At 41.3% G+C, this 12,210-nt stretch overlaps 1 protein-coding gene across 1 annotated transcript in view; it reads right to left on the bottom strand.

Moving 5' to 3' along the window:
* Positions 1-12,210, bottom strand: part of SORBS2 (sorbin and SH3 domain containing 2) — a 344,555-nt gene that overhangs the window by 211,263 nt on the left and 121,082 nt on the right. The window lies entirely within an intron of this gene.

The raw sequence follows: 12,210 nt of genomic DNA, 5'->3' as shown, positions 1-12,210 counted from the left end.
CAGGTTAATAACGTGCAGGTCGCCGTAGAGACACTAACTGGAACCACTGTCATAACAGATCTACTACCTGCACTTCATCGAATGGGCATAAGGGAGATGGGCAGATGGGGGGGCAGTTATATTTTGGGGTTTTTAAATGATAAGCTTATAGCCACTTAACGGAAACAAAGCCCTAGGACTCATTACAGACGGCCCAGATAACAACCAAGTCCAATAAGGATATTTTATAAGATGTAACCAATGGATTACTTTCATGTATCTAGTTACTTTCATGTTTTTTACTAGTTACTTTCATGTATTTTTATGTATTGTACAACTTAAGATAGAATTTTAAAAATCCCACTTGTTCCCTACTGCAGAAAATGATTAACTTAATTATAGTGTATTTGTAATTTAAAAATACCCTAAGGGGCATCTGGGGGGTGCGGTTAAGTGTCAGACTCTTGGTTTCAGCTCGGGTAGTGATCTCAGGGTTTTGTAATCGCGCCCCACACCAAGCTCCCAGCTCAGCGTGGAGTCTGCTTGACATTCTCTCTCCCTCTCTCTCTGCCCCTCTTGCTCATGCTCTCTCTCTAAAATACTTAATCTTAAAAAAATAAAAATACTTAAAAAATCCAAACTAAATTAAAAGCCCTTTGCTTTAAACATTACCTCCAAAGCAGGAATAGTTTTACTTTCTCTGTTAGATAGATCACACCTCACCCTTCCTTGAAAGGTCACCTCATGAGGGAGAATCCCACAGTTAATACCATTAACCATTTATACTTTCTGCAAAATGCCCACCCTTTTCCTTAACACCGTCATCGGTCATAGTCTAGTCGATCTATTTCCAAGAGACCATCCCATCCATTTTTGTTTCTAACAACCTATTTGAAATAGCTGTGTTAACACTTCGGACTTGTAAACATAGGTGCATCATTTGCTAGTAGTCATTGACTTAGTATTTCGGAAGGACTGCCTTTCCTGACCCACGCTAGCACTTTTGCATTCATCAGCAATTGGCCAGCTTTAGTACGCTGAGAATCCTGTGGACACAGACTTGGTGACCCCATTTCCCTTACCTCTCCAGCCAGATTCACATTTGGTAGGACTGAGCCAGCTCAGGGTTCAGCGTCATCTACAGAAGTAAAGTGAATGCTCCTTTCCGCCTGGCACAGTCCTCGCCGCTCCATATTGCTTTAAGCCTGCTCACGTGTTCTCATGTAAATGACCTTCCCTTACATTATTTGGAGTTTACGGCACCTGTTTTTGCCCCTGCCTTCAACTTCAGCCTCATAATCTGTTCTTCGCTCCCTGCATGTCAGCTGTCTTGAATTACATCCTATGTCTTGCTTCCCTGTCTGGCAGACACCCAGCTACCCAAAAGCTTCTCAGCCAGATTTCAGCCTCCCAGCAACTTTTACCTCCATCCCAATCTGCCTTCTACTTTATCTTACGACGCTTTGCTCCAACAGACCACCTCACCAATGGCACTCCCAGGAAGGGTATGCCGTGGCCGCCTCTGTGCTTCCCCTGTACCTGGGATCTCCCTCTACTCTTGCCAAACTTGTTACACCCTGTAGACTTGGTAGCCATTTCTTTTCATGTCTGACTCCCACACTGCTCTGTGAAACCTCCAGAAGCCAACTTGGTCCTTCCATGTCTTATTTGTCTTCCATGTTGTTTTTTACCCCCAGATTTTATTTATTTATTTGACAGACAGAGATCACAAGTAGGCAGAGAGGCAGGCGGACAGAGGGGGAGGAAGCAGGCTCCTTGCTGAGCAGAGAGCCCGATGCGGGACTCGATCCCAGGACCCTGGGATCATGACCTGAGTCGAAGGCAGAGGCTTTAACCCACTGAACCACCCAGGCGCCCATATCTTCCATGTTTTAGTTTTAAATTTAAAAGGTTGTATTTTTTACTTTTTTTTTTTTTTTAAAGATTTTATTTGTTTATTTGACAGAGGGAGAGAGAGAGCACAAGCAAGGAGACGCTGCGGTCAGAGGGAGAGGGAGATGCAGGCCCCCCACTGAGCAGGGAGCCCAATGCGGGGACTCGGTCCCAGGACCCTGGGATCATGACCTGAGCAGAAGGCAGATGCTTAAGGACTGAGCCACCCAGGCGCCCTTAATTTTAAGATATTTTAGTATCTTAAAACATTTTGAAGGAGGACCTAAAGCGCTGTTTGAACAGGTGCGGAATGACGGCATAGTGTGAAATCTGTTTTAATTCACCTTTTCAGTATCACCATTTGTCAACATTATAACTTCAGAAGAATTTAAGTTGTTTTGATTAAATGTTGACATGTTCAAAAAGTTATCAAGAAACATCTTAGTTCATTTTGGATTTTAGGATGGGTTTTCTTTACACCGTCTGAAAATGTCTTTATTCTATCCTTGCACCCAATTGAGGATTTGACTAGGTACAAGAATCCTTTTAGTCATTTTTTTCCTTTGAGATTTTGAAGGCTTTCTTTTTAAAAATCTTTTATGTTCTTGCCCCACTACGCCCCCCAACAATCACTCCCCCAAAAAGAGAACTGGAAAATATCCAAACTACACAGGGTAGGAGGTTGGCAGAAACCCAGGCTAATCTCTTTGCTTCTATGGCATCCCTGATGGCATCTCTAGTAATTGTTATATGTTCCTCTCTGCAGGGGGTCCTGTTATTTCTGGGCTTTTTGTCTTCTTCACCTACCCCAAGCCCTACCCCTCATAGCTCTGGACACCATGGCCCATCAGTGTTACTGTTACTCGCTGGCTCTGCTCTACTTCATGTCTCTGACTTCCTTTGTCCCCTTTAATTTGTTCATTAAAAAAAAAAAGTTGCTGAATACAGATTTTCAAGGAACAAATAGGATTTTTCTATTTCATCTTTCTGAGCCAAGTAGAACACTTCATACATTGCCTATACCTAGAATACCCAATGTCAGGAGCTCATCTTTGGCCTAGTCAGGTATGGTAAGGACACTGGATGTTACATTGTTTTCAAATTTTTGCCAATGCAATAGGTACAAAGTAATATTCATTATTGCCTTAATTTGCATTTCTCTTATTTTTCTTATTTCTTAATTGTATTTCTCTAATTACTGGTAGAATTAAACATCTCATGTTTGATGGTCTTGTGGGTTATCTCCTCTATACATTTCCTGTTCATAGCTTTTAACCTGTTTTCTCTATTAAGGTTTTTGTCTTAGTCTGGAATTCTTAACAAAATGGTCATTAAAAGCATTTTCAAAATGTTTGTATATTTAAGCATTACAATTAAATTTGTTACATAATTAGATCTTAGGAAGCTTTCCATTGTCATGTAAAGGGAAACCAGTAATTCACACAACTAATTGTTTTCAGAAGTTGGTGAAGTCTTCATGCAGAATGTTCTCTTTTTTTTCCCAATATGAAAATATTACTATTCCCATAATATGAAGAATGATTTTCTAAAATAAAACCTAAGGTCGGGGTGCCTGGGTGGCGCAGTGGGTTAAAGCCTCTGCCTTCGGCTCAGGTCATGATCCCAGGGTCCTGGGATCAAGCCCCACATCAGGCTCTCTGCTCAGCAAGGAGCCTGCTTCCCTCTCTCTCTGCCTGCCTCCCTGCCTACTTGTGATCTCTGTCTGTCAAATTAATAAATAAAATCTTTTAAATATCTATATATGTTTATATAAAACCTAAGGTCATACAAATCTCATCACAGAAAATACTGGCAGTAGAATTGTCTTGCAATTCTACTTAAATCTTAATTGTAGGGACGCCTGGGTGGCTCAGTTGGTTAAGCAGCTGCCTTTGGCTCAGGTCATGATCCCAGCGTCCTGGGATCGAGTCCCACATCGGGCTCCTTGCTCGGCGGGGAGCCTGCTTCTCCCTCTGCCTCTGCCTGCCATTCTGTCTGCCTGTGCTCGCTCTCTCCCCATCTCTCTCTCTGATAAATAAATAAAATCTTTTAAAAAAAATCTTAATTGTAGAATTATAGAATAAATTGTAGAATAAAAGTAGAATTGTCTTGCAATTCTACTTAATGCTTAAAGTAGCAAATAGCATGAATGAAGACAGAGGCCGAGGAGCTGGTATGGATGGAAGGGAGGGCAAGGAGACAAGCAGAGGTCAGTACGTGGCTCTGGGTAGGGTGCTGGGCCAGAAGGAGGTGCCATCAAGCACATCATTGAGACAACGGGTACATGTGAATGTGGTCTGTATATTAGGTCGTGGTGGTGCCTGCATTTGAGATTTTCATAACTTGATAATTATATTGTGGTGTTAAAGTTCTTAGGCAGCACCTTAAAGTGTCGCATAATTCAGAAAGAATAATAATGCATGATAGTATATCTGTAGTATGTGTGTGCATGCATGGTATAATTTAGCTCTTGTAATGATAGAGAAATACGTATGGATCTATCTGTTGAGGGCTGGCACAAATATGGCAAAACACCAACACTTGGCAAATCTTGGGTGAAGGGTATTTCCGGTTTATTTTACTCTTCCCTCTAAGTTTAAAGCTTTGTTGTCAAGATAAAAAGCTTTATTTTTTTTAAAGATTTTTATTTATTCATTTATGTGAGAGAGAGTGAGAGAGATAGAGAGATCATGAGCATGGGGGAAGGGGTAGAGGGAGAAGCAGGCTCCCCACTGAGCGGGGCACCTGATGCAGGATTTGATTCCAGGACCCTGGGATCATCACCTGAGCCAAAGGGAGAGGCTTAGCCAACTGAGCCAACCAGGTGCCCCAAGATAAAAAGCTTTAAGAAAAGAAATAAAATGAGAATAAAATAACAGTGTTCTGGGGCACCTGGGTGGCTCAGTGGGTTAAAGCCTCTGCCTTTGGCTCAGGTCATGATCCCAGCGTCCTGGGATGGAGTAGAGCATCGGGCTCTCTGCTCAGCAGGGAGTCTGCTTCCTCCTCTCTCTGCCTGCCTCTCCGCCTACTTGTGATATCTTTCTCTGTCTAATAAATACATAAAATCTTTAAAAAATAATAATAATAAATAATAAAATAAAATAACAATGTTCAGAATGGAAACATAAATCTGTTTTATGGTAATATTACTTGATGAGGGCCTGTTTATCAGAATTAAAATTAAAGTTGATAAGGATATGAATTAAGGTGATTATTATTTTTACTATTTTTTAAGAGATTTATTCATTTATTTGAGAGAAAATGAGACAGCAGGGGGAGGAACAGAGGGGGGAATGAGAGGATCTTAAGCAGACTCCCCGCTGAGCAAGGAGCCTGATATCATGACCCTGGGATCATGACCTGAGCCAAAACCAAGAGTCGGAGGCTTAACCATCTGAACCACTCAGGTGCCTCTATTATTGTTACTATTACTTACCTTACTGAGAGACCATATGGGTAGAAAGTATTGGAAACGTTTTTCATTTTCTTGAAAGAAGTCTGTTATTTCCCTGCATTTACTGTTTCATTGTATCCTAATATTGAGCTACTTATCCCTTAGCTCCCAGGTTGAAATCCGTCTTACTCTGATTCCTTCACCACCGTTAAAGTGTGGCAAGATCATCGTTGATCAAAGCAACGTGTTCTCCTGCCCTTCCACCTGTCCCTTCAGCCTCCACAGCTGGGTGACGGTCTAGCAAGGGATCCGGTCCACAGTATAACAAAGAAGCTCTTTGTACAACTTAGGGGATAGAATTTGAGCACGGTTTGTTTACTGGGACAGCACAGGCTGTTATGAGGCTTAGACTGAGTTTCTAATTCCGAACGGAAAGTAAAATATAATATACTTAAGGCTGTTCCTAAATCTTGCATACTTAGTTATGTTACGAACAGTGTGCTATGACAAGGCCAAGAGAGGAAGGGTGATAACCACCTTGGACGGGATTAGACAGAGGACTGGAGATCTCAGCAAAGCACACTGGATTTATTTTTAAGATTCCATCCTCTAAGAAATGTATGGTAGGAAGCAGAGTGACCCACAGGCACTTAAATCAGATGCCTTAAAATCCTCGGAGAGAGTCTGACCTTGATAAGAATCCAGAATGACCTTGATAAATCAGAGGTACCTGAAACCAAAACAAACCCAGCAGAGGGAAGGCTTTATGGAAATCTACTTACTGAATAATGAAAAAACGAAACAATGATTACAGAAGAACAAAACCTCCGCAAAGGGCACCTGATATAAATGTCGGCAATATAAAACTGTTTCTAAAAATCTGAATATGAAGTAAAATCTATGAACACAAAATTAACACGCGTGCACCGCAGAAGAAACGCTCATTCGCAGTTACCACAACCCACTTAAAGTTCTGTATCCCTCCACAGATGAAGAAGAACAGGGAAAATAGAGCAGGAGGTACAGGAGGAAGATCTGGCCAGCCCTAACCCCAGAAAACCTGGTCTTGACTGGCTTGTAATAACAGCATTGTTTAAAATATTTCAGGTGTATCAAGGTCTGGGCTTGTGAATGCCTTCCATCACAGTAGCTCACAAGAACAACTTTATCTTGAAATGGGCATTAATACATGTCACTACCAGGTGGGGAAAAAACTGTAATGTTAATCAATAACAAAAGAAAAAAACAAAACCAGCTGGCAGTTAACCCTCCAGTCCCCAGCCAGCCCACCCCTAGCCCTGGCAAACCCAAGCACAAGTACGCCTTGCTGGCCCCTGCGAAAGAGACGCATACTTGGCTTTTATTAAAGCGCACAGTGTGAGAGATTCCGTGAGCGCTATTGAAAAGGCTGCACTGGCTTCCAAGAAATTTGATTGTTTATACTTCATAACGATAAGCTTCAAAAGTGACCTGGAAAGAGGAGGTTGCTTGCTTTCACTCGGCTATGAGGGGCCATGCTTTGTTCTCCAAGAGGCACTCTGGCCAAATTAACAGAGTGTATCTCTAGTGACCTTTTCCACTTAACCATTGTTTCTTATGGAAACAGTGGCTCCCAGGTCCCCCCCCACCCCGCCCCAGGCTGGGAGCCACAATGCCCGGCTACACAGCACAACCGCCGGGCTCTGCCGTCACCGCCTTATTGAATCAGTAACGAAACCCACCAGCCTTGGCAAACAAAACGTGGCAAGAAGCGTTTTCAAACAAATGCTGCTAGTTTCACCCGAGCCACTGGAACCAATTAGGAGGCCCAAGGTGAAACTTGGCAGCTCCTGTGAACTCTGAAGTAGCAAACACCAAAGCCCTCGTTTGCCAAATGCACAAATCCCAGAGAAATGAAAATTCGAGGGGTCACCCCCCTGCCTTTAGAAGCACTTCTGATAGAATTGTTCATTGAGATTTATTCATTGAAATGAACAAATGATATAATGAGTTCTGAGTAATAGACGATTTGGTACTGCTTGAGAATCCAAGTGTCTTAGACTAAATGAGAAAAATGGTTGAAAAACATCCCCCTCCTCCCCCACCAGAAACAAAAATGCACCAGAGGTCCTAGATATCCAGTTAAAGACCCAACAGTGACAGCATATACCACTTGGGGAAATGAATTCTGTGACCTTGTGAGATACTAGACAGGGGCTCCATTTTATCACGTTAGGATGATAATCAAGAATGGTAATTATTTTATCAAGTCTCTCCAAATCAGAATTCATTTCCTTTGTTTTCAAAAGTAAGACTCACGGGTCCTAATTGCTGGCTAGTTACCTTGAACCGACAACACGGGAGAATATTTTTCTTTTGGACACTTTCTGCGTCAAAGGAAGAAGATTAATTTTGTAAACGGTCCTTGTGGGTTTAAGTTAGCACAAAAATCATGTCACAAGTAACTTTAGTACAGGCGTGAGGGTAGATAAAGAAGAGTCTTCTAAGAGCTGATACCTAAACTGTGTCTTGAAGAATAAGGAGGACTTAATGAAGGAAAGACATGAAAAAGTCTGTAAACCAAGGGAATAACATGAACCAGGTCTAAGATATGTGAATGGGCTTGGTGGATTTTCTTGCATAAACTGGGTGAAATAAATGTATCCCTTGATTTTCCTATAGGATTTTTAGTGGGTCAGATAAGGTAATGCATGAACAAGTTTTCAATGCAACAATTATAAACAAGTTATTATTCAATTTTTGGTAACATGACAGATAACTTTATCACAGTATCTATTAGGATTAGGATTGGCTGCATATATGATAAACCCAAATTACAGTGCTTAAGAAGTGAGAGACAAGGATTTCAGGGCTAGTAGAAACCTGGCCCCATGAGGCCATGGGGACCCTGGCAATGCCAGTTCCTTCTCTCTGTTCTGCCATCTTTTGAAAATGGCTTCCATCCTCAAGGCATCTTCATGGTCCAGAATGGCTACCTGTACTCCAGCCATCACGTCCATGTTCCAGACAAGAAAAAGGAAAGGAGGGCAAAAGGGCACATTTTCTACTTGAGTTGGCCTCCGTTTTTTTAAAATCAAGGTATAATTAGCATATCACATTATGAATTGGCTTCTTGTAAGGAAATTCTCCATGACTCTAACATTCCTGCCTACATCTCATTGACCATTCCTAGCTCCAAGTGAGGCTCAAAACTGCCATCTTTCAGCTGGGCACATTGTGGCCCCAGATAAATCAGTGCTCTATTATTGAAGAAATGGAGAACAATCCGGGTAGGCAGCAAGGTGCCTCTGCCAGATAGCAGCCAGGGTCACCAGTCATGACGCATGTCAGAGTGGCCCTTTTAGGCAAGATTTTCCCTTTTCTTCAAGCCTACCGCTGGACTTTGAAAGTGACACCACTCACAGACAGGGCTCTCAGGAAGCCCAGTTACAGATAGACCATATACATTGTGCAGTTACATTTTCCTTGTCCACTTATATATTTAAACTCTATCCTGTGGGATTATAAACTTCAGGAGAGCAGGGATCATTTGTCTTGTCTTCACCCTATGTCCATTGCTTAGCACAGCACCTGGCGCATAGAGACTGGTATGATGAATGAGCAGATGAATGAATGAGCAGGCTGGGGAAGTCACAGTGAATTGTATCTTCCTCCAAGGCCATCCCTCAAACCAATCCAACAAGCATTCCTTTATCCTGTACTACATTGCCAGGAACCTCATCTGGTGTTAGATTACTAAATTACAGCTCCCATTCTGGTTGGGAGAGGATACAAGTGAATAAGTAGTTATGTTACAATGTGACTTGCTTCGCAGCACTATTAAATCCAGGTGGTCATGGGAGAACAGAATCATGGGAGAAGAGAAATGGCTCGTCCCTGAGCTTCATGAAGGGGCTGTATCTAAGCTGGGTCAAAAGGGTAACGAGGGGCTTGCTCGTCCCGGGAAAGCAAGGACAGGATTTCCAGACTGGAAAGCAAACTCGCAGGTTGGGGAAACCAAGGAGATTTGAGTGTAGCTAAAGTGCAGGCTGGGAAAGGCGTGAGAGGAGACGAGATTGAAAAGGTAGATGTGTGACAGTTTGTGAATTATCTTTTGTGCACATTAAGGACTTAGGAGTTCATCTTTCAAGAAATGGGAAACCACCATAAGGTATTAAAAAGAACAAGGACGTGATCCTACTCGTATTTTAGGATAGCTTTGGAACACATTTACCTAGGCAATATATTTCAATGGAAATACATTTTCAGAGGGCTTTATGTTTTGATTTTTTTTATTGCTTACTTTTATTAGACATTTATTGAGTACCTTCTCTCTGTAAGGTATTATATTAGGTGCCAAAAGAAGTACCAACAGAATGCAAGACCCAAATCCTAAGATATACCAATATTTATGTTCCACTAAAAAGAATAAGAAAACTTGCCAATGACATTGTAACAGTGTTTCAAGTTACAATTTTTTTGTTATTTGTTGAAAGAGCTCTTTTAAGTGTAATTATTTAAATTTCACCATCTTTCACTCTGTGCATCGGAAGAGAAAACGAAAAAGAAAAAGAAATGAAAGTAGTTAAGATATTCTTCGCATTCAGGGTTCAACTTTTCTGAATGGCATTTAGATCCGGGTCATTGGTATTCATGCTCCCCCCTTCACACACACACACACACACACACACCATCATCATCTACTTGGTAATTTTTGAACTTTCAAAATTTGGTATGTGTCAGAATCAGAACAGTGGTGCACATAGATGTACAGGTTACGTTCCATTTTGTACCTCTGATTCTATGTTGGTATTCCAAGACATTCTGAGACACCCCCCTCCACCACCACCAAAGTTTAAGAAGCACTGCTCTATACCATCAGAACTATTTTCTCAGGGGCACTTCTTCAAGCAAATGTACCACTTATGTTTTCAGTATTTTCTTGCATTTGGTGAGTTTTGATGTAATCCAGGAGAAGGTTGGCACAGCTGCTCTCTGCCTGGGAAACATATTGTCTCCTGGGATGGTAAACTGCAGACAGTTTGCATCCTAGAATCCTTGACCTATACTATTATCAAAAGGAGGAGAGTTTTACAAAGTATGCAAGGAGTACATCAGAGGTAATGATTCCTGATTCCTCGATTTCTAGAGTAAGGAACTGATAGGTTACGGTATCGCCACGTGGAAGATGTCCTGTGTTTAAAAATAATTATGTCAAATGATATTTTTCAAAGTGTGTTCTGTGAGTGGCCATTCCCAAAGGGCACCACAAACAAACAAAAACAAAACAAAAAAGCCAGAGTGAGAAATCTTGCAAATCATGTCCCTTACTTAGAGATTCACTGTAAATTTGAACATTGGAAGCTCTGAGAAGGCGGAGTTTTTAACCTAGAACTTTCCTGTTTATGCCATAAATGATGTTCACATTTTACTTATCTATCTAGATATCTCTTTATTTATTTAAGTGACCTCCACACCTAACATGGGGCTCAAACTCATAACCCCGAGATAAAAAGTTGCATGTCCTTCTGACTAAGCCAGCCAGGAGCCCGTTTGCTATATTTAAGCAGCAGCAACAATGAAAAAGTGGAGGCCTATATTTTGAGACTTTTTCAATTCACAGGAGACTCGAAGAAAAGTGTTAGTCATAAATTACAGAAGAGGAAAGAAGAACAAAATGTAAACTGTGCATTATGTACAAATTTTCTTCGGCGGTTTTCAAGGTCAATTATTTATGGAGTAGAGATTTTTAAACAAATGAGTCAGACTGTTTTGCCTGCGGTTTGATATAAAGGCCAAATAGAGAATTCAGTAAATTATATCTCAAAAGCTATTCAGCTTTGAAGAGAAATAACCTTACATGAACCGTGTGCAGCCTATATCATATATGAAGTAAGGAGTACCTGTTACTATTCAGGGGATCTTGGGCAATTGCTTTAACTTTACAAGCTTCATTTTTTTACATCAAAATGGCTATGGGTATTGTATTTGTTTCCTAGGGATGCTGGGACAGACTTCCACAGACTGGTCAGCTTTACGCATGGAACTTTATTATCTGCAAGTTGTGAAGTCTAGAAGTCCAAAAGCAAGAGCTAGTAGAGACATGCTTTCTGAAGGTTCTAGAGAAAGATCCTTCCTTCCTCTACCTAGCCTCTGATGGCAGCCAGAAACCTCTGGTACCCCTTGGCTTGTGGCAATATAATTCCTCCCAATCTCTGATCCAATCTTCACATAGTCATCTTGCCTCTGTGTGTCTGTGTCTGAATTTCTCTTTTCTTATAAGAACACTAGTCATTGGAATGGAGCCCACCCAAATCCATTATTGCCTCAACTTGGTTGTACCAACAAAGGCCCTATTTTTAAGTAAGTTTCCATTCTCAGGTTTGGAGGCTTAGGCCCTCCGTGTATCTTTTTAGAGACACAGTAGAACCCATGATGGTGTTACAGCTGTCATTCTTTCTGAGGAAAAAGCTGTCAGTCTCTATTCAAAGTTGGGTCTGGAGAGAACTGATTGAAGTATGGCTAATTCTACTGAACAGAATTGATAAGTGAGTGAATTTCCCAGGAAACAGGTGGAAAAATAACAAACAAAATGCTTATTTGAATGCTTTCTGTCTTTACTGAATTGACTAGAAATTTCCTTTACTGGATTTGGAGTGATGTACCATTGAAAAACGGAAGGAACAATAAACAAAAGGAATATATTTACCATGTCAAAAAGATCCTATCAGATCTCCTCCAGATTGATGGCTTTTTCCAAAAGAATCATCCAAAGCAACCTTCTCCAAACCTATACTTTCACTTCAAATTTCACCCCCCCCCCGTTAGAGCAGTAGGTGGTCTGACACGGGGGGCAGGCATCTTTCTGAGATAGATTGGTGGGCTTCTGAGTTCTCTTTAGCTATCAGTTTTTGAGAGGAAACATGTATGATTTCATTGTGTCTCCAAATGCAGACATTGCTTCT

This window comes from Neovison vison, chromosome 11 (genome assembly GCF_020171115.1).
Source record: "Neovison vison isolate M4711 chromosome 11, ASM_NN_V1, whole genome shotgun sequence".
Classification (NCBI taxonomy): domain Eukaryota; kingdom Metazoa; phylum Chordata; class Mammalia; order Carnivora; family Mustelidae; genus Neogale; species Neogale vison.
Note: the sequence above shows the minus strand (reverse complement) of the source record. Positions and strands in the feature narration are given on the sequence as shown.